Below are 21,957 nucleotides of genomic sequence, written 5' to 3'. Positions count from 1 at the left end.
ACTACTAATTTCATTAGGATTTAAAACCTCATCACAGTTCAAGGAGAAGAAAGCATTCATTCTTAAGTATGATCTCAGTTGAAGATTTTCATTATATGTCCTTTATCAGGCTGAGGAAGGTCAATTTTATTCCTACCTTGCTGAAAGTTTTTTCATAAATGTTCTATTGAATTTTGTCAAATTTTTTTTCTATTAAAATAATTATACATTTTTTCTCTTTTTTCTTCTTTGATGTGGTAGATTATATCGATTGGTTTGCAAATGCTGAGTGACCTTGCATTCCTGGGTTAGATGCCACTACCAAAATGCATTATCAATTTGATGATTATCATTTTATCCTTGCATTCAAGGACAAACTTTTCATAAGTTTTTGTGTCTATGCTCATGAGGAATAGTGAGCTATATCACTTTTTTTTCATGTTATGTTTTATCTGGTTTTGGTATATGAATTAATGTTGGCCTTATAAAATGAGTGAGAAAATTTTTTTTTCTCTGAAGGATTTTACATAGTTTCTTTCTTAAATATCTGATAGAATTTATCAATCATGGCGCTTGACCCTGGAAATTACTTGACCACCTTCTCTCTCAGCCTCTGCATTTAGTTTAATGTATATTCATTATTCTTGCTTACAGGTTTTAAATCTAATTAATTCAGGATACTAGTAGTTAAACTTATGCTAACCAAAGTTTAGTTTCTTCCTTTAAAACTGTAGAGAATTTATATCTAATCAAAACATCACTAGATAATATTTAGTGAAATTATTATGTATTGAACACATTATCATACTTCACATGAATGATCTAATTTAATTATTAAATTTACCAAATTAAAAACTCGAATAAAACTATTACATACTAAGAAATAGGCTCATTTTTTTCAACATAGTGTTCATGACTCTTAATGTACTTTAGACTGTGAACATACAAATTTATATCTTCATGCCAAATCATTTAGGGAATTTCAACTACATGAGAGAATACTATTTGCAAGAATAGAAATTTTCCTCCAGCAATGTGTATGCTATTTAAGCTAAAAAGTGGCATTTTTATCATCTTTTGATATTCTCAATTTAAATATTCTTACATCAATTAACTCTGATATAATAAAATTACCATATAGATGATACTCAGTTTTTCTTGTTATTTTAGGTTTGTAAAAGTAAGCCTATTCTACATCATTTGTTAGCAGGAAATGAAATTGAAACAACAATTAGAGGGGTGCCTGGGTGGCTCAGTGGGTTAAGCCTCTGCCTTCGGCTCAGGTCATGATCTCAGGGTCCTGGGATCGAGCCCAGCATCAGTCTCTCTGCTCAGCAGGGAGCCTGCTTCCTCCTCCCCCTCTGCCTGCCTCTCTGCCTACTTGTGATCTCTCTCTCTGTCAAATAAGTAAATAAAATCTTTATTAAAAAAAGAAACAACAATTAGATACCACAACACAATTATTAAAATGGCCAAAATCCAGAATAACAATACTCTTATTCACTGCTTATTCACTCTTAACCACAGTTATTTCATGGTTTCTTATAAAAGCAAACACGATCCTACTATATAACCCAGAAATTGTGCTCCTTAGTATTTACCCAAGAGAGTTAAAAACTTATGTTGACTCAAAAATCTGCACATGGATGTTTACAGCAGTTTTATTTATGACCGACAAAACTTGGAAGCAACCAAGATGTCCTTTAGTAGGTGCATGGATAAATAAGCTGTGGTACCTCCAGACATGGAATATTATTTAGTGCTAAAGGAAATGGGTTATTGAGGGAAAAGACATAGGGGATATTAGCAGGTAAAAGTAGATAGTTCTGACTACAAATACTAAGCTGGACTTAAGTTTCAAAAGTTTAAGCATTCAAAGAAGGAATTGTGATAGAGTAACAGAGCCAGAAAATATTTGAAAGAGAGTTTAGATCCCAGATAACTTTGTTCCTTTCAACCAGGGAAGAAAGAATGAGGAATAATGATATTTATTGTATTGAGGACTTAGCCTATAAAAACTTACCTCCAAGTGAAGTGGATTTGGATACCAATTATGGCTGAGCATTAAGTTCCTCAGTAGCTCTGTGATGGAAGAATCTCAGTGGTGGACTGAATTTGCATGCCTAATAATGATGAACACTAACCGCCTTGGTCTTCATAGTCTAGGATGTGTTTTCCTATGGCCATGGCATGGGAAAAATGGAACTGTAAGCTGAGCCATCCACCCAAAAGAACACCACCAACTGAGAAAAAAAATGCACAGTGACCAAACCGTCATAAATTGTCTATGAATGTCTTTTGTTTTTGGCAAATGTGTAAGCCTAGGGATTCTTGGACAAGACAAGAGAAAAAGAAAGAGACTCATAAAGTTAAATTACAAAGACTTTATTGGTAAATGTGGTAATGAGGTACTTGAACGTAGTCTATTATGGTAAAGGATGTTTCTGTAATATGAAGTAGCTCAGAGTTAATTGATACACAGGGAAATGATACCAGTATAATATGGAAGTAACATTGGTTTTCTCCATGTCAGGTTTTGTACCACAAACTGATTATAGCTGAACATAAGTCCATTAACTCAGCTGAATGAATTAAGTCCTGGAAGAATGCAGCACAGTGTATCCATCTTTGTCATTCTGCTTGGCCATGGGCCCTGTACTGAAACTGTTAAGAGAAAGCCATAACTCTTTCTTCTATAACCTTCCATTATCTTTTAAAAATGACAAATATCTTCATAATATTTACTTATTGAGAATTTGAAAGGGTTTTTATTTTTTTAGCAAAGGAAACCCTTTTATTAAGATTATCTTTATTGATTTTAGTGTTCTGTTTACAAAATTTCTCAGGATTAAACTGGATTGCTTGCACCTAACCCTATTTTTTATCATAGAATTATGGTTTGGGGTTTTAATTTTGCTAAGCAAAGCAATTTTAAGATAAACAAATATGCCATTTTAGTAGAAATTAGTGTTTACATTATGGCTTTGATAAGAAATGCAATACTTAATGTACTACAATGTTGTGGGAAAAGTCACATATGTTTAAAAAACAGATTCCTAGATCATGAAGATGAAATGTGCCAGAAAAAACTTCAGTGTTTAAACTCAGTTTATTTTTTGTTCAGAATTGTTGACTCAGGGTGCTGGGTGGCTCAGCTGGTTAAGTGCAGGACTCTTGATCTTGGTTCACGTCATAATCTCAGGGTGGTGAGATCAAGCTCTGCCTTAGGTTCTACACTGGGCATGGAGTCTGCATATGATTCTCTCTCTCCCTCTCCAACTGCCCTCCCCCCACCACTCACGTGTACACTCTGTCTCTTAAAAAAAAAAAAAGGACAGAGAGAGAGTTTTTGGCTCAACAATAATCTTTCAAAATATTTTTGTCATATAGCTTAGCATCATTTGTTTAAAGGAACTAGAAGACTCAGTTATTAGAAATATGGGTTAAAATCTGACTCTAGAGGAAATTTTCAACAACTGCATGTTATTTTTTTGTGTTGTTACATTTAGCAAAATTCTTCCATGTTATCATTTCCACTCATTTATTTTAGTAGTTACATGGCATGAATGATTATTGCACTATGTATGTTTTTTGAATAGGTCATAAATAATACAGGGGAGAGCCTAAGTACATTACAAGGAATAACTTCATTTATTTGATCAGTTGATACATGTTTATTGATCATTTAATGTTTTTTGTATCATTTGCTAAGTACTATACATGAATAATGGTAATGTAGTGGTTTAGAGAGGGAAATAGTCACCATGGAGGTGAGTGGTCAGGTCAGGATTCTTTGAGAAAATGGAACTCCTGGTATTCAATGAAGAAGGCAAATTCTTCATATGGCATAGTTTTCCAACACTTTATGAACCTAGTTGTCCAATTTTATGTATTTGAATTAACTTCATGTGGAGCCATAAAATTTACATCATAAATACTTTATAAAACTTATTTATGCATCGTAACCACCTCTTATCTAAAAAATATTTTCTTAACTGCAAATTCTTCCATCCAATCTACTCATCTCTTTTCTTGTCTAGCTCCAGTCTGTCCACCTCATAGAAGGTAGGGTAGGCAGGTAGTTCATTTGAAATACAAAGATGATCATGTTATATGCACATATGCATATATACACATTTCTGACATTCTTAGCATAAAAACTTTTTATCAGAATCAACAAAACCCTACATAATTTGATCTTCTTTTTTCTCTGTTATCTTCCTAAAGGCTCTCCTCTCACTCTTTTCTTTCTGCCCAAGAAACTTTAAACTTATTTTATTATACCTCTTCTCCTTTAGTGAAAGGGGTACTTGTTCTTCCTTACCTTTGGAAGACAATTCTTCACTTGACCTCTGGTTAATGTTTGCTTACCCCAAAAGTTTCAGCTCATGTGCACTGCTCTCAGGGATATCTTTCCTGACAAAAATACTATGCCATAGGTAAAAAACCATCAAATAGTAATTCAGAAGACTTTTTATTCTTGAGCTATTTGTTTGGGCTTATTATGTGCCAGACACTTAACTTTTCATGAATAAATTATTTTTAATTTTCAAAATAAACCTAAGAATTTGTCAGTGTTTTAATTTAACATTAATTTCAGTGAATATATAACTTAAAAAAGGCTCTTCACTAGGTAGTCAAACTCATAGAAGTTTTTTCCCTCTATTTTATACCAAAAATCTAGCACATATAGTATTTGTTGAATTAATGAAAGAATGAATAAGTGAATAGCTAAATAAATGCCTAGCAATAGTTTCAGAACTCTCTGAATTTGTCATTCAATTGCTATTTGATCTGGTTTTTTAGAGATTTTAACAGGGCTATAATCACCCAAATGTCTACAAACATATACTTTGGAATATTAAAAATATTATACAATCTTTAACTGGTATTTCAACAATTAGATTATAAATAAGAATGTCAGAAACCTACTTAGGTTTCAGGTATAAACAAAATGGTAATGAATACCTTCTTAATATTCACATTGCTTCTAACATTCTATCATTTTAATGAAATTTTCTAATGAAAGGGTTCTCAAATTTTTATATAATATGTGATTTTTTTTACTCCCATCATGAATTGACATTTTGTAAATGAAAGATATTTAGTCTGAAATAATAAAATATTTATAGGACACTTATCAGTCAAATACTATAACTTAAATAGTTTTGAGAAACATTATAGTACTTTATCATCCCATAAAATCTGTTGTAAACATTGAGTCATCACTGTCATAATAATAAAATATTTGATGATCACCCTTATTGCATGTACTGCTCAGTAAGGGTAAACAAATAAAAAATATAGGATGAACTGGACCCTTAAGAAGGTTACAATTGTTTAGTAATTCAAGGATAATGCATAAAGACAGTTAGAAAAACAATAAATAATAAACAGTTAGAAAAACAATAAACAGATTGCATGATTTTATGAATTTGAAATATGAATTATGAAACTGACACTAAGAATTTAAGATTTTGGTTAACTTGAATGGATTAATGTAATTAAGGAAGTTTCCTCTTAGGAGAGAAGACTTGGACTAGACTTGGGGAGGGGAAAAAAAAGCATTTGAATATCAGAGGAAAGATAGAAGAGGGAAGGCAGAGACACACAAAAAGGGCTTACTGACATGTTTGGTGTGAGTGTAGGGCCACAAAGTGGAGAGTATTCCAAAACAGTCAAGAATTGGTGATTGGCACTTGTCAGGTATAAAATGGGGAAGTGGACTTAAATAAACTAAATTTCAGATTATTGATGACAAAAATTTCTTCAAGGAGATAGTTTATGCTAAACAACTAATTATCTAGAGTTGGGAGGTTATAGAAAAGTTTGGTAGGAAAGAGAAAGACAAAACAGATGACCTTGAAAACCCTGAAAAATTGCTACAAGAATTGTTGGGTGTAACTGTCACCAGATTTAAAATGCCCTAAATCAAACTTCAGTTCACCCAACAATGGCTTAACTTATACGAATATATCTTCTCCACAAAAGGAGAAGGGATCATGTCTTTGGACTCCAGCTCTGGGTATAGTTTTAATACAGAAAATAATGGATGTTTGGGCATTTAATGTGACAAGCATAAAACATTTCATAAGAAGGCCTTTTCCCCCCACATTTTAAAAAGAAATTTAGAGGCACATGGGTGGCTTAGTGGGTTAAGCACCCAACTCTTGATTTCAACTCAGATCATGATCTCAAGATAGTGAGATCAGTCCCTGCATCAGGCCCAGCACTGCATGTGGAGCCTGCTTAAGATTCTCTTTCTCCCTCTGCCCCACACATCTACTTGCACTCTTTTTCTCTAAAACTCAAAAAAAAGGGGGGGGGGCAAGAAAGAAAGAAAGAGAATAGCCCAAAGCTATACTTCCCTTGAATATGTATCTTTTTCTTTTGAAATAATACAAAACTCTTCTTAACACTGAATTGCTTGAAATGATTCAGGGCATTCTCTGGCTTACCAAAGTGCAGGAGAGCAGTATTGTCATTACTATACCTGGAAGACAATTTGTCTGCCATCCTACTTAGTTCTAAGAAGGTGTTAATGTATAATATTTAATGAAAAAGTTTTTATGAAAGTGTTTCTTCTCTGGGGCACCTGGGTTGCTCAGTGGCTTAAGCCTCTGCCTTCAGCTCAGGTCATGATCTCAGGGTCTTGGGATCAAGCCCCACAACTGGCTCTCTGCTCAGCGGGGAGCCTGCTTCCCCCTCTCTCTCTTCTGCCTCTCTGCCTACTTGTGATCTCTCTCTCTCTGTCAAATAAAGAAATAAAATCTTAAAAAAAAAAAAGAAAGAAAGTGTTTCTTCTTCTCCAAGAGAATTGTGTTGTTTATTTAATTCCCCACCAAATATTTTATATATTTTAAAAGATTATTTTTATCATCATAGAAACAAAGAGTTAAATTAATAAAAATTATAGAGCAAAGTTGAACCACAGAATAATAATTGAACTTAGCAAGGGGCACTTAGGCAGCAGCAGTCTCTTTTTCTTCTTCTTCTTCTTTTTTTTAATAGCACTAATTACAGCACTAGCAATTAGGAAAAATGCTATATATCCCAATTGTCAAGATTATATAAGTCCCTACATTTGAAGAAATTTTAACCCACTATAATTTCATTTTGGACTTTACTATAATTACACTTTACTAAAATAACTAGCATGGGAAAATAATATCAAAACAGATGAATTATATTTTTTGGTTCATTTGTATTGTTACTGAGGTAAGTAGAGTCATAATGAATTAGAATGATAAAGTTTTTGACTGAAATTACTCTTTTATCTTTGGTTCTCTTTTTTACCAAAAGTGTGATCAAATTTGAATATTAGGAGTTTAGGTTTCAGAGATCAATGTTCTTGCATTTTGTGTCTATGCTAATTTTCCCCCTACTTTCTTCAAATGGGAGAAAATCTCCCAAAAGGGGGGGGGGGCTTCCAAATCAGATTAACTTCTTTCTATTGTATTTTGTTTCCTTTCTCTAGTTTCTCCAATTACTTACAATATTATTAATATTTATTGAAGGGATTACCTCTTTTGGGGGGGTGTTTTATGGTTCTTATTAGATCACAAGTTATTCCAAGGAAGGGACCACATTGTCTGCATTTTTTTTACTCTGTTTCAAAGATTTATCCCTATCATACTTCTGCCTTTCTCTGTCTCTGTTTCTGTCTCCCATACACACAAACCTAAAAGAGCTCGACCTTTGAGAAAATATAAACAAAACAGTGAATAGTACATTACAATAGGTGAACAAATAAATAGTAGTACAAGTACCAACAAAAAAAGTTAATATAGTTTGAGTGATCTAATTTATGATGATTTTCTAGTGTTTGATGTAAGGGAGCAGGGGATAATGTGATGATTATAGGAAGACCATGAAAGGCAGGAAAGAAAATCAAATTAAAAATTAGTTTGCCCACATGTAAGGATAACTTCTGACCATTCGTAAAGAAAGGAATGTAATGCTGCCCTGGGACTGTCTGCTCTGCATAAGGGAACTGTTTGGAATCTAAGGGTGAGTTGCTGCCGTTGGAGCATTGGCACTCAGTAGTGGAGGAAGCTTGGTGAAAGAAGGAGACATATGTTGAGTATATATTTAATCTTTATCCCTGGAAATTTGACCACTTAATAAAAACAATATTGAACAAGTCCTGAGATGGTAGAGAAGGAATGTGTGTGTCAATAATCAAACAGGAAAAAGCAACAACTCTAGGTATTTCAAGGAAAAAAGGATCTAAAGGAGGAAAATAGATGCTTATAAAATCATTGAAAGAAATGGAGGAATGAAAGTCAGGGGAATTAACTGGAATGCTGGATTTGAGGCTAATCTGGAAGGGCTGCTCTACTCATGCTCCAAACAACTGCCAAATATTCACAAAGTTGTTGACTAAACATTAGAACATGGAGCCTCACCAATGCAAACTTGCCTGTCTGTGAGAAGTTGTTTGCCAACACCACAGTTATCAGAAAATAACTTCTGCTTCACTTCTGTCTCTCAAATATCACAAAGCTGCCTCTCCCTGTCAGAATCAAACTTTCATTCACAACCTTAAGTTTTAAGGATTATAAAAAATGTAAATTTCATCCTTTTAATTCTTTTTTTAAAAGATTTTATTTTGTTTATTTGACAGACTGAGATCACAAGTAGGCAGAGAGGCAGGCAGAGAGAGAGAGGGGAAAGCAGACTCCCTGCTAAGCAGAAAGCCCAATGTGGGGCTCGATCCCAGAACCCTGAGATCATGACCTGAGCTGAAGGCAGAGGCTTTAACCCACTGAGCCACCAAGGCACCCCCCTTTTAATTCTTTTCATAAGGATCAAATATTGGAGAGCTTGAAGAGAGATTCCAAGCAGCAATGGGTGATATCTAACACAGGAGGCTGACCTATTGAATAGGAGAGTTCTTCTATGTGGTCCTGTTGACAAGCATTCATGTTGAACAGTTATTTTCATACTTTGAAATTGTTCCAAATGGTTCTCCCACACACCTCTTTACCAGACCTTGTCACAAATTACCCCTATTTTTTAACTATGCAACTTTTCACATTTAGATCTATACTCATGTATAGGAAGATCTGCGTCATCTATTCCATGCAAAGTGGACAATAAAATGGTCATTTAGGGAAAATTTTTCTTCTCCATTTCTGACTATTGACATTACATCATGCAGGGCCATCTCAAAGTCAGGTTCTTGTTTCTTCATGCTCATATAAGTTGTTTTAGGGATCATTTCATAAGGTCATATATGTTAATTGAAGGAGAGATGGAAGTGAGTAGGTTCAGGCAAGGTTATTGTGAACAATAATCTTGTGTGATTTACATGTGATCCCAGGCCATATTCAGGCTGGCTCTGAATATAATATTATCACTTGGCGCTGTCAGATTTGCTTTACTTTCTATCTAAGAAGATGAAATTATATCCCGATGCTATTTGGTGGTTTTGAGTTGCATAATTACTTCCTGCTGTTAAGATCAGGTACAGCAGATTTCAAAGTTTATTATCTAACCAGGAGCAATTTGTCTAAGAAAAAGAACTATAATTAAAAGGTGCAAAAGACTTTTGTTCCAAGAACATAAAAATCTGTAATCTGGAACCTATAAACCTATAAACTTCCGAAACTGAATCAGGAAAATATTGACAACCTGAATAGACCAATATCTAGTAATGAAATTGAAGCAGTAATCAAAAACCTCCCAAAAAACAACAGCCCAGGACCTGATGGATTCCCTGGAGAATTCTACCAAACATTCAAAGAAGGAGTAATACCCATTCTGCTGAAGCTATTTCAAAAAATAAAAACAGAAAGACAACTTCCAGACTCTTTATGAAGCCAGCATTACCCTGATCCCCAAACCAGGCAAAGACCCCACCAAAAAGGAGAATTTCAGACCAATATCCCTCTTGAATATGGATGCCGAGATTCTCAACAAGATCCTAGCTAATAGGATCCAACAGTACATTAAAAAGATTATCCACCATCACCAGGTGGGATTTACCCATGGGATGCAAAGGTGGTTCAACACTTGCAAACCAACCAATGTGATAGAACAAATCAGTAAGAGAAGAGGGAAGAACCACATGGTCCCCTCAATTATTGCAGAAAAGGCTTTTGACAAGATACAGCATCCATTCCTGATTAAAACGATTCAAAGTATAAGGATAGAGGGAACATTCCTCAACTTCATAAAATCTATCTATGAAAAACCCACAGCAAATATCATCCTCAATGGGAAAAAGCTGACAGCCTTCCCTTTGAGATCAGGAACATGACAAGGATGTCCACTCTCGCTACTGTTGTTCAACATAGCACTACAAGACCTAACAACAGCAATCAGGCAACAAAAAGAAATAAAAGGTATTCAAATTGGCAATGAAGAAGTCAAACACTCTCTTCACAGATGACATGATACTTCATACGGAAAACCCAAAGACTCCACCCTAAACTACTAGAACTCATACAGCAATTCAGTAATGTGGCAGGATGCAAAATCAATGTACAGAAATCAGTTGCTTTCTTATACACTAACAATGAAAATATAGAAAGGGAAATGAGAGAATCAATTCCATTTACCATAAGATTCCTGAGAATAAAGCAAACCAAAGAGGTAAAGGATCTGCCTTGAAGAACTACAGAACACTCATGAAAGAAATTGAAGACACAAAAAATGGAAGAATATTCTATGCTCATGGGTTGGAAGAATAAATATTGTTAAAATATCTATACTGCCTAGAGCCATCTCCACTTTCAATGCCATCCCAATCAAAATTCCACCAGCATTTTTCAAAGAGCTGGAACAAACAATCCTAAAATTTGTATGGAACCAGAAGAGACCCCAAATTGCTAAGGAAATGTTGAAAAAGAAAAACAAAACTGAGGGCATCACATTGCCTGATTTTGAGCTTTACTACAAAGCTATGATCACCAAGACAGCATGGTATTGGCACCAAAAAAGACACAAAGACCAGTGGAACAGAGTAGAGAGCTCAGAATGGACCCCCAACGCTATGGTCAAATAATCTTTGACAAAGCAGGAAAAAATATACAGTGGGGAAAAAAGACAGTCTCTAAAATAAATGGTTCTGGGAAAATTGGACAGCTATGTGTAGAATGAAACTCGACCATTCTCTTACACCATACACAAAGATAAACTCAAAATGAATAAAAGACCTCAAAGTGAGGCAGGAATCTATCAAAATATTAGAGGAGAACATAGGCAGTAACCTCTTCGACATCAGCCACAGCAACTTCTTTCAAGATATGTCTCCAAAGGCAAAGGAACAAAAGCAAAAATGAACTTTTGGGGCTTCATCAAGATAAAAAGCTTCTGCACAGCAAAGGAAACAGTCAACAAAACAAAGAGGCAACCCACGGAATGGGAGAAGATATTTGCAAATGACACTACAGACAAAGGGCTGATATCCAAGATCTATAAAGAACTCCTCAAACTCAACACACACAAAACAGATAACCATGCCAGAAAGTGGGCAGAAGACATGAACAGACACTTCTCCAAAGAAGACATACAAATGGCTAATAGACATATGAAAAAATGTTCATCATCATTAGCCATTAGCCATTAGGGAGATTCAAATCAAAACCACATTGAGATACCACCTTACACCAGTTAGAATGGCCAAAATTAACAAGACAGTAAACAACAAGTGTTGGAGAGGATGTGGAGAAAGGGAACCTTCTGTAAGAAGGTGGAAATGCAAGTTGGTGTAGTCACTTTGGAAAACAGTGTGGAGATTCCTTAAGAAATTAAAAATAGATATGGAACCAGAAAAGACCTTGAATAGCCAGAAGAATGTTGAAAAAGAAAGACAAAGTTGGTGGCATCACAACTCCAGACTTCAAGCTCTATTACAAAGTTGTCATCATCAAGACAGTATGGTACTGGCACAAAACCAGATACATAGATCAATGGAACAGAATAGAAAGCCCAGAAATAGATCCTCAGCTGTATGGTATGCTAATCTCTAACAACACAGGAAAGACTGTCCAATGGAAAAAAGACAGTCTCTTCAACAAATGGTGTTGGGAAAATTGGACAGCCATGCAGAAAAATGAAACTGGAACATTTCCTTATACCACACATGAAAATAGACTCAAAATGGATGAAGGACCTCAATGTGAGAAAGGAATCCATCAAAATCCTTGAGGAGAACACAGACAGCAACCTCTTCCACCTTAGCTGCAGCAACTTCTTCCTAGGAACATTGCCAAAGGCAAGAGAAGCAAGAGCAAAAATGAACTATTGGGACTTCATTAAGATCAAAAGCTTTTGAACAGCGAAGGAAACAGTTAACAAAACCAAAAGACAACTGACAGAATGGGAGAAGATATTTTCACACAACATATTAGATAAAGGGCTAGTATCCAAAATCTATAAAGAGCTTAGCAAACTCAATACCCAAAGAACAAATAATCCAATCAAGAAATGGGTGTGGACATGAACTGACATTTCTGCAAAGAAGACATCCAGATGGCCAACAGACACATGAAAAAGTGCTCCACATCACTCGGCTTCAGGGAAATAGAAATCGAAACCACAATGAGATACCACCTCACACCAGTCAGAATGGCTAAAATTAACAAGTCAGGAAATGACAGATGCTGGTGAGGATATGGAGAAAGGGAAACCCTCCTACACTGTTGGTGGGAATGCAAGCTGGTGCAACCACTCTGGAAAAGAGCATGAAGGTTCCTCAAAAAGTTGAAAATAGAACTACCCTACAACCCAGCAATCACACCACCATGTATTTACCCTACAGATACAAATGTAGTGATCTGAAGGGGTACATGTACCCGAATGTTTATAGCAGCAATGTCCACAATAGCCAAACTATGGAAGGAACCTAGATGTCCATCAACAGATGAATGGATAAAGATGATGTGGTGTACACACACACACACACACACACACACACACACACACACACAGGAATACTATGCAGCCATCAAAAGAAATGAAATCTTGCCATTTGCGATGATGTGGATGGAACTAGAGGGTATTATGCTTAGCGAAATAAGTCAATCAGAGAAACAATTATTGTATGACCTCCCTGATATGAGGAAGTTTAGAGGTAACATGTGGGGTTTGGGGGGTAGGAAAGGAATAAATGAAACAAGATGGGATCGGGAGGGAGACAAACCATAAGAGACTCTTAATCTCACAAAACAAACTGAGGGTTGCCAGGAGGAGGTGAGTAGGGAGAGGGTGGTAGGGTTATGGACATTGGGGAAGGTATGTGCTATGGTGAGTGCTGTGAAGTGTGTAAACCTGGCAATTCACAGACCTGTACCCCTGGAGCTAATAATACATTATATGTTGATAGAAAAAATAAAAAATTATAATAAAAAAAGAAATTAAAAATAGATCTACCATATGACCCTGCAATTGCACTACTGGGTATTTGCCCCAAAGATACAGATGTAGTGAAAAGAAGAGCCATCTCTACTCCAATGTTCATAGTAGCAATGGCCACAGTAGCTGAACTGTGGAAAGGACCAAGATGCCCTTCAACAGATGAATAGATAAAGAAGATATGGTCCGTATTATAATGGAGTATTATGCCTCTATCAGAAAGGATGAATACCCAACTTTTGTATTAACATGGGTGGGAATGGAAGAGATTATGCTGAGAGAAATAAGTCAAACAGAGAGAGTCAATTATCATATGGTTTCACTTACTTGTGGAGCATAAGGTATAACACAGAAGACATTGGGAGATGGAGAGGAGAAGTGAGTTGGGGGAAATCAGAGGGGTAAACAAACCATGAGAGACTGTGGACTCTGACAAACAAAAGGGTTTTAGAGGGGAGGGGTTTGGCTGAGCCTGGTGGTGGGTATTATGAAGGACACGTATTGCATGGAGCACTGGGTGTGGTGAAAAAATAAAATTAAATTAAGTTTAAAAAAATCTGTAAAGTGAATCTCCTATGTCAAAGCAGGGCTTGCCGTAGGCTCTTTGAGATAGCCTGACCCAGCACAGATACTTTGGATATCATTAGATCTGCTCTTATATAAAGGCCAAAAGACAATCTACTTAAATTGTTATCATATACCAAAGATTAGTCAAATTCATGGCTGGAAGTTCTGAGTTACATAGTAAATGCTCTGGAAACCCAAAAGTAGCAGGCATTGCCCTAAGAAGTTTCCTGGTGACAAACAGCACAAGATGCATTGCCCCTTATTTTGGTAAACATGAAAAGAAACTTGGCATAGATTTATGAAATGGTATTGCATATATAGAAAGAAGCAGTCAATTCACTGTTGACATAGCACAGATTGTAAGACTGAGAGTTAAGAATCTAATAGATACCAGTCACAGTGGATCTTGATAACATCCTAAGATATTGAAACTTTGTTTGATAGGAGAAGAAATTCTCCTGTGCTGTGAGGGTTTATTCCAGCAGGCTTGAACTTATTTTTATTTCAGTAAAATTATAAACGTACCTGCTTGGTACTGACTTCCAAGCAGCATGAAACATGTTAATTAATAGTGTTGTTTGGTAGCGTAAATCTTAGAATTTTCAGGGTGATTTGTACCATCTTCTAAACATCATTTGATAACAATGAGACTAGTGATTTGCCCCTGGTATTGGTAAGACCCCTGCTATGTGTGAAGAATATGCCTGCATGACCAGTAGGATATGAAGAACCCCAAGTGAGACTAAATTTGGTGTCCCCTTACTCTGAAGAGTTCCACTCACATGTTGGTTGTTTCTTAGTCAAGTAAGAAATTTGTCATGGGTTGTCCCTTACAAATGAAGGATGGCAGGAGCTTATACCTGGCCTCTCCAAATACTTTGCTGTGAGGAAGCTTTGGCTGTGATGCATATCCTTATTTTAATGCTGTGTCTGTATTGCACTTTTTTTTCTGCAATAAACTGGAGATTTGCCAGCATTGTCATTTTGGGTCCTATGAATCTTTCTTAGGAATCAGAATCTGCATACCTGTTACTTTAGTGTGAACTACATTGAAATTATTAATGAATGGAATATTGTTGGATGTAAGTATCAGGGAGATCACTCACAGGTTTCTGGTTTGGATTACTATAGATGGAAGTATAGTTAGTACCCACATGGAAAAAAAAAAAGGCCCAGTTAGAAGTTTGAATGTTATTATATCAGGACTGAAATTCGCTGGAATTTGGATAACAGTGTTATCCAAAGAGTAATTAGAATCAGAAATCTAGTAGGTATTACTTTTAAATTCAAATAGATTATCATGTACTAAATTTTGGTAATTTCCATAGACTGTTCAGCACTATACTCAAGCACATCAATTTTTCTTTTAAACATAACTTACAAAAGAGTTTCCCTATCTCATTGACGATAAAGGATTGTCTATTATCTGGGTGCTATGAGACATCATCCTTTTATAGTAGAATTTCTGCTATGCCAATGCTTAAGACAGTGCATAGATGGTCCTGCGTTAGGTGTTCCTAACAGGATATAAATAAGTTTGCTGGCTCTGACAATCAGTAAAGGCCTTCTTGAGTATCACTAGAGACAAGTCATAGGAAATCAAGACTTCCTAATTTACACTTGGACTCTAGGTGATTTTTTTTTTTTAATAACTAACTATTGGCCTCCTCTTCACTGATTGCAAGACTGAATCTTCTGGCTTCTCCAGAGCATCTCATTAGTCATTCATTTGCAGAGTTGACAGGGAGCCCTTAGGTTAGTTTAACTGCTCTAACAGTAAGTAACAGCAACTTATTCTCTAAACTTCCCAACTCACAAGAAGGTTTATTCCAGTCCTAACAGTCCATGTGTTAGACATTTATTGCATCTCTGTTGACAGTATAAGGTATTCCCAGTGAGCATGCCATCTGACATTCCCCACTCTGTCCAAATAAAGAATTAACTTACATTGTGACCCTTGGAATTTTGGGGTGAAGGAATGGTATGGAATGGAATATTCCATTTAGAGAGCAACCATGACTCATTTGGGTCTCTGCACAGATGGATAAATTGTCCCAGAGAAGTCTGGAGAATCGAATCAGATCTCTGATATGTGCAGGTGGCAGACTGTCTACTGCAACACTGTTTTCTTATGGTTTCCATTCTCTACTTATATTACCAGAAATGACAGATTTTGAAATTTAACTTTTTCATTATTTAGAAATATTTTCTCCCTTTCTTCTGGTAACACAGCTTTTCTGTAAGAAACTAATTCAATGTGCTTTGGATGAGCTCCCCTTCTCTCCATGACCCCCAACACACACACTCTGGATGCAAACTGGGCATGTGTCCCAGGTTTGATCAATCAGAATACTCCTTACCCTGACCACAGTGCTCAACTTATTATTTAAAGTGGAACAGAATTTCCCTTAAGACTTTTAAAATGCACAATGGGAGAGAGGTGTTCTCTGAATCATGAACCTCTGGTCACTTTTATTGCAGATGGACAAAGCCCACACAGATGGTCTCCTCAGAAAGAGCAGGAGTGAAACACATCACCAAGGGAACTGGAGATAAGTGCAGTCAAGATGCTATCAGATGACACATAAAGGCATCTTATTGACTCCAAGGAAAGAGAGAAAAGGAAATGGCTCCAGGTCACTCAAGAGTCTATATCAAACTAATTGAGGTTTAGAAGAGGTTATCAATGTCTAGGAGATAACCGATGACAGATACAGAACAAGATAACTCAGTGCATTTTACATTTAAACCAACATTCTTCTGTCTAAATCTTACTTGTCTTACTCATGCCTATATTTTTACATTAATTTTTATAATATCTCTTTGAATTGAGAAGGAAGCAAAATCATGTTTTCAGTTCTGGAGATGATTAGCATAGGTTGAATTGAACTATCTTACAGTTAGGAATAGGAATGAGAAAGACAAGCCTGCCTTGAAGCAAAGATTACTTAAATCCATAATATTGCCATTACTAATTTTAAATGCTCTTTATATTAAGGCTGATATATTGGGATGTTGATTTTAAGGCCACCCTCAAATAAATCATATTTTATCTTGGAAAGAATAATCGTATGGTTAAGTGCTAAAAACTAAAATTTTGCTTCATCCCATCAGAACGCAAGTTTTTAGAGAAGTCCATGAACAACTGTGTGAGCACTGTAGCATTTTTGATCTGTATAGTGCAAAAGAAATCCAACACAAGTCTTTAAAAACAAACAAACAAATAAACAAAAGCAGGGCATTTATTGAATGCTTGGTATTTACCTGACACTGGGCTCAGCTCAAAGGAAAGAGTAAATGTAACACAAGAAATGGCAGCAATACATTACTTGGGGTTGAGATATCTCTAAGTGGAATTTGGTCAAAGCTGTTAAACACAATAGACTTATTTAGTTGACAATACGGCTTCTCAATCTTCAGAGAGTGTGACATAAGACAACTTCAGCAATTCAAGCTTAGGTTACAGTCTTAAGGACTGAACAAAAACAACTTTTAAAAATTCCACTATAATATTCCTACTTCTAATTTTATATCACTCCCAGTGAGTTTACAATTAAATTCAAGGGTTGGCCAGAAATTAAAAAAAAAAAAAAAGACATGAGAAACTTTGACTGACAATGAAAATTAGTATTGAATACTGAGCATAAGGAAGAGAAAAAAAAACTTGTAATCATTTTTTTTTTTTGAGGTTACTATGTTAACTAGACATTAGAAGATTCTGTTTTTATACTGGCTATGTGACTTTGGGCTTATTAGGGTTTTTTTCCCCCCCGAAATTCAACTTCATCAGTTAAGAAGTAATAAAAATTATACAGTTTATTATCTCATAAGACTTTATAGTAATAAAATAAAATAACAACCTGAAAACATTTCACACATTTTATAAAACACAATAAATATGTAAGGCAATTTTTTATCATGATGGTGGTTCTGAAGGCTTATGTTAATAAATAAGTTTAATTTTTGTATTTTTGGTTTTTTTTTAAGACTTATTTATTTATTTATTTGACACAGAGAGATCACACGTAGGCAGAAAGGCAGGCAGAGAGAGAGGGGGAAGCAGGCTCCCTGCTGAGCAGAAAGCCTGATGCAGGGGTCCATCCCAGGACCCTGAGATCATGACCTGAGCTGAAGCAAAGGCTTAACCCACTGAGCCACCCAGGTGCCCCATAAGTTTCATTTTTGAATAGAAAAGTTGATACAATGTCAAAATGAAATGATATTCCCACATCAACCAGTTGTTTACAGAAACACTACTACACTCCAGTGTGGTTAGAGAAGGGTGAGATAAATTGAATAATATTTTGTTAATACAATTCTTGTAAAATGATAATGTTGATAGTGGTGCTAATCATAAGCATGGTGTTAGGGAGAAAGAGGAGAAGGGAAAATAGATTTCCAGTGCAGAGTACGGAAAATCATTTGATAGAAATTCATCTAACAGTTACTCATCTGAGTATAAAAAGAACAGGAATAATTTATGCATTTAGAGTACAAAATGAAGCAAAATTCATTTAACATTCAAAGAATATGAGTGCGTCATGAGTGGGGCATGGTGGATATTATTAGCTAAAATAAACAAAGGTTTTCTCTAAACTTGTTTTCAGTGTAATAACTTGGTAATTCTGAGTGACCATCCAGTTCCTTAACCTCTCACCTCCACTTCTATTTCCCCTCTTTTTCTATGGGAAAGTTCCTTTTGATATGCAATCCATAGATTTAAAAGTACTGATCTATGAATTAAAAAGTGTTTAAAAAGTGTTTATGCAACTGCATCTAACCTCCTATTTCACCAAATTTCATCTGTGCTTTGATTACTTTTCCTCACTATCTTTTCTCTTTATGGTTTGGAAATTACACATCCTATATATATTTTTTTCATTTTATTTTATTTTTTTTCTTTTCAGTGTTCCAGAATTCATTGTTTATGCACCACACCCAGTGCTCCATACAATATGTGCCCTCCATAATACCCACCACCAGGCTCATCCAACCCCACATCCCTCTCACCTCCAAAACCCTCAGTTTGTTTCTGAGTCCACAGTCTCTCGTGGTTTGTCTCCCCCTCCAATTTCCCCCAGCTCATGTCTCCTCTCCATCCCCCAATGTCCTATATATTTTTATTTAAATTTACCCTAATATTTTTTAGAGCTTTACTTAAAATAAAAACAATAGAAATTAATCTTCCATAAGAAAGATGACTGCATTACCTCTCTTCCGACATGTGTTCTATATTTATAGTTCTAGCCTTTTTTTGTTTAACCCTTTAAGACGTTATAATTATTGTTCTCTATATTCAGTGGTTACTTCAAAACCTGTTGTCTTAAAGGTGCATTCATCACACTTTGGCTTACTTATATTTAACACTTTATGCATCCTATTCATGTATCACCACAGTGGTTATTTATATATTTGCCTACAACCTATGCTACTCTGTAAGCTATTTAAAGTACATCATATTTAACTCATTTTATATATGTTGTACATGTGTGTGAATTGATTACTTGAATCAAATTCCATTATGAGAAACATTTTTTCTTTTTTTAAAAAACATTTTTTCTTATTAAAATATATGTAATCTCAGAATTCTTAATTCCCACTATATTTTATAAAATGTTGATATATTTAATGTTTTTATGACACATTGTTTTTATCAAATATTTTGGTGCTGTACAGAATCCTTGCTAACTTTTACTTCTAATCTTGTTAAATTGGGAGTAATTATTATTTAGACTGGTAGGTCCTGAAATTTCTTAAGTCACGAACCTTAAGTGGAGAACCTGGTGTAAACATTGGGGTTCTTTCTCACTCATCCCCACCAGCTTTTGCATGAGAACCTCCTGATGTTCATCCAAGGTCTTAAGGTAAAGAGCTTAGCATCTAACCAGGTGGCTGCTTAAGGAGGTTTTTTCCCTCTACTTGCCCATAATTATTTGAAGTTCCAAATATCAACTTCACATCAAATAAGGAACTAGGGCAACAGACGCAGAGTCTGTATTAATTTTGGAAAGAGCAGCAACACTGCATGTTTTGAATCTGAAAAGGTGCAGTCGCTTTTCAATGAAAAGGAAGAGTGAGGGGCACCTGAAGCAAAGTTAAGAGGAAGCCAGAAAATTGACCAAGGTACATTCAAGCCAGAGTATTAACCTCAGTTGGAAAAACAGAAACAAGCTAACAGGTGCAGAAGTTGGGAGAAACTGTATATATTACTTCCTGGCAAAAAAAAAAAAAAAGTATATTGGAACATACTATTGTCATATATAATAGTATATACTGTATTTTAGGCAAATTGCTTAAATACACGGATGTGAGGAAAAAACCAAAAAAAAATGCCAAAAATATCTATGCTTTAATTTTTCTATTCCAAACTTTCCTGTATTTTCCTCCTTGTCTACAATGAACACAATCTTATAAAAGGAAGGTATATTTTGCGTTCTTGGCTAGAAAGAGAGTACAAATCCAAGAGATAGGGGTTTAGTGGCAAAGCTGATAGGAAGACAGCATGTAGTTTCAGAAGTCAGTGCAGACCAAAAACCCACGACGTGACTCCATCCATTATGAGCATAGGAAGAATTGGGTTTACATTCCAATAGATGGAACCAATGAAATAGGCTAGCAGACTCCAGACATTCCCGGGGGTAGTAGGTGCTCTTAATGGGGAAAAGTGATTGAAAAATCATTAACCCAATGGGTCATATTTCCAAGTACTCTGTTTTACCTCCTTGAGATAATAGAAGTCAAAAAATTATTGAGAACTCATCAACATGCCAGGGACTTCGCCGAGCATTTTATATAATTTTTATGATCTAATCCTTATAAATACCTGATGGCATAAGAAACTGTGGTTATGTCTATTTTACAGAGGAGGACTCAGAAGTTATATCCAGCTAACATCACAAAGCTTCATTCAGGCCAGCATTATCATAATATATTAGCTTCCTATTTCTAAACGTTGGTGATCTATTGCATGAAGGTTTTTGTGCCATTTCAACTTAAGAAAGAACAGCCAGCCACTGGAGAGCAGAAAGATCAAGGTAGAGAGAATAGTGTGGTGTTAGGAATGAATGACAATGCTGCAGTGTGGCATTGACTCTCCCCAATCATGGCAAATTTCGCTTTCAAATGCAGGACTTCGTGAAGTAGCTGTGCGAATGTATTTTCACTGCCTAATGAATCTCTTATTCTCATTTTGTGCTCATGCCCAGACAAATAATAACATGGAAAAACCACAGCTTTTAAACTGCCTTAAAAAAAAAAAAAACTATTAACTAAGACGTTTTATTTATGAGAAAGGTGTTTAATTCCCTTGCTTCATCCCTAACTGGACTTCCTGTCTGATTTATGTTACTGCTGTATAGCAAGACACCAAAACCAAAGACTCCAAGCAAAGAAGGAAACAAATAATGGTCTTGGCACTGAGAAAGCTTCAGAATCGGAACTGTCATAAATTGGGGATCAAGGGGCGCCTGGGTGGCTCAGTGGGTTGAAGCCTCTGCCTTCAGCTCAGGTCATGATCCCAAGGTCCTGGGATCGAGCCCCGCATCGGGCTCTCTGCTCAGTAGGGAGCCTGCTTCCTCCCTTCTCTCTCTCTGCCTGCCTCTCTGCCTACTTGTGATCTCTGTCTGTCAAATAAATAAATAAAATCTTAAAAAAAAAATGGGGATCAAGAAAGAACCAGCAGTGGAAACTATCAGTTGAGATTTAAGGAAAGAACAAAGTGAGACAAAAACCAAGGTCAAGTTCATAGTTAAGAAAGCAATTACAGTAAGCAGTATTTATAGTTTAAGATACAAGAAGACCTTATACTCAGGTGACTTCTATTTCAGAAAGCAAACACCATGGCTTCTACCTGCCAAAAGAGTCAGATGTTATGAAGGACACTCCAGAGCCAATGAATAAAAATGGATGAGACTTAGAAATGTGTTGAGAGTACACAGCTGATGAACCATTGAACATTACATCAAAAACTAATGATGTATTATATGCTGGTTAATTGAATTAAAAAAAAGAAATGTGTCAAGTGGCATGTAGTCTTGCTTTGGGAGAAGT

Source organism: Martes martes (assembly GCF_963455335.1).
Source record: "Martes martes genome assembly, chromosome: 2".
In the NCBI taxonomy this organism is placed as follows: domain Eukaryota; kingdom Metazoa; phylum Chordata; class Mammalia; order Carnivora; family Mustelidae; genus Martes; species Martes martes.
The sequence above is the reverse complement of the archived record's forward strand: the minus strand, read 5'-3'. Positions refer to the sequence as shown.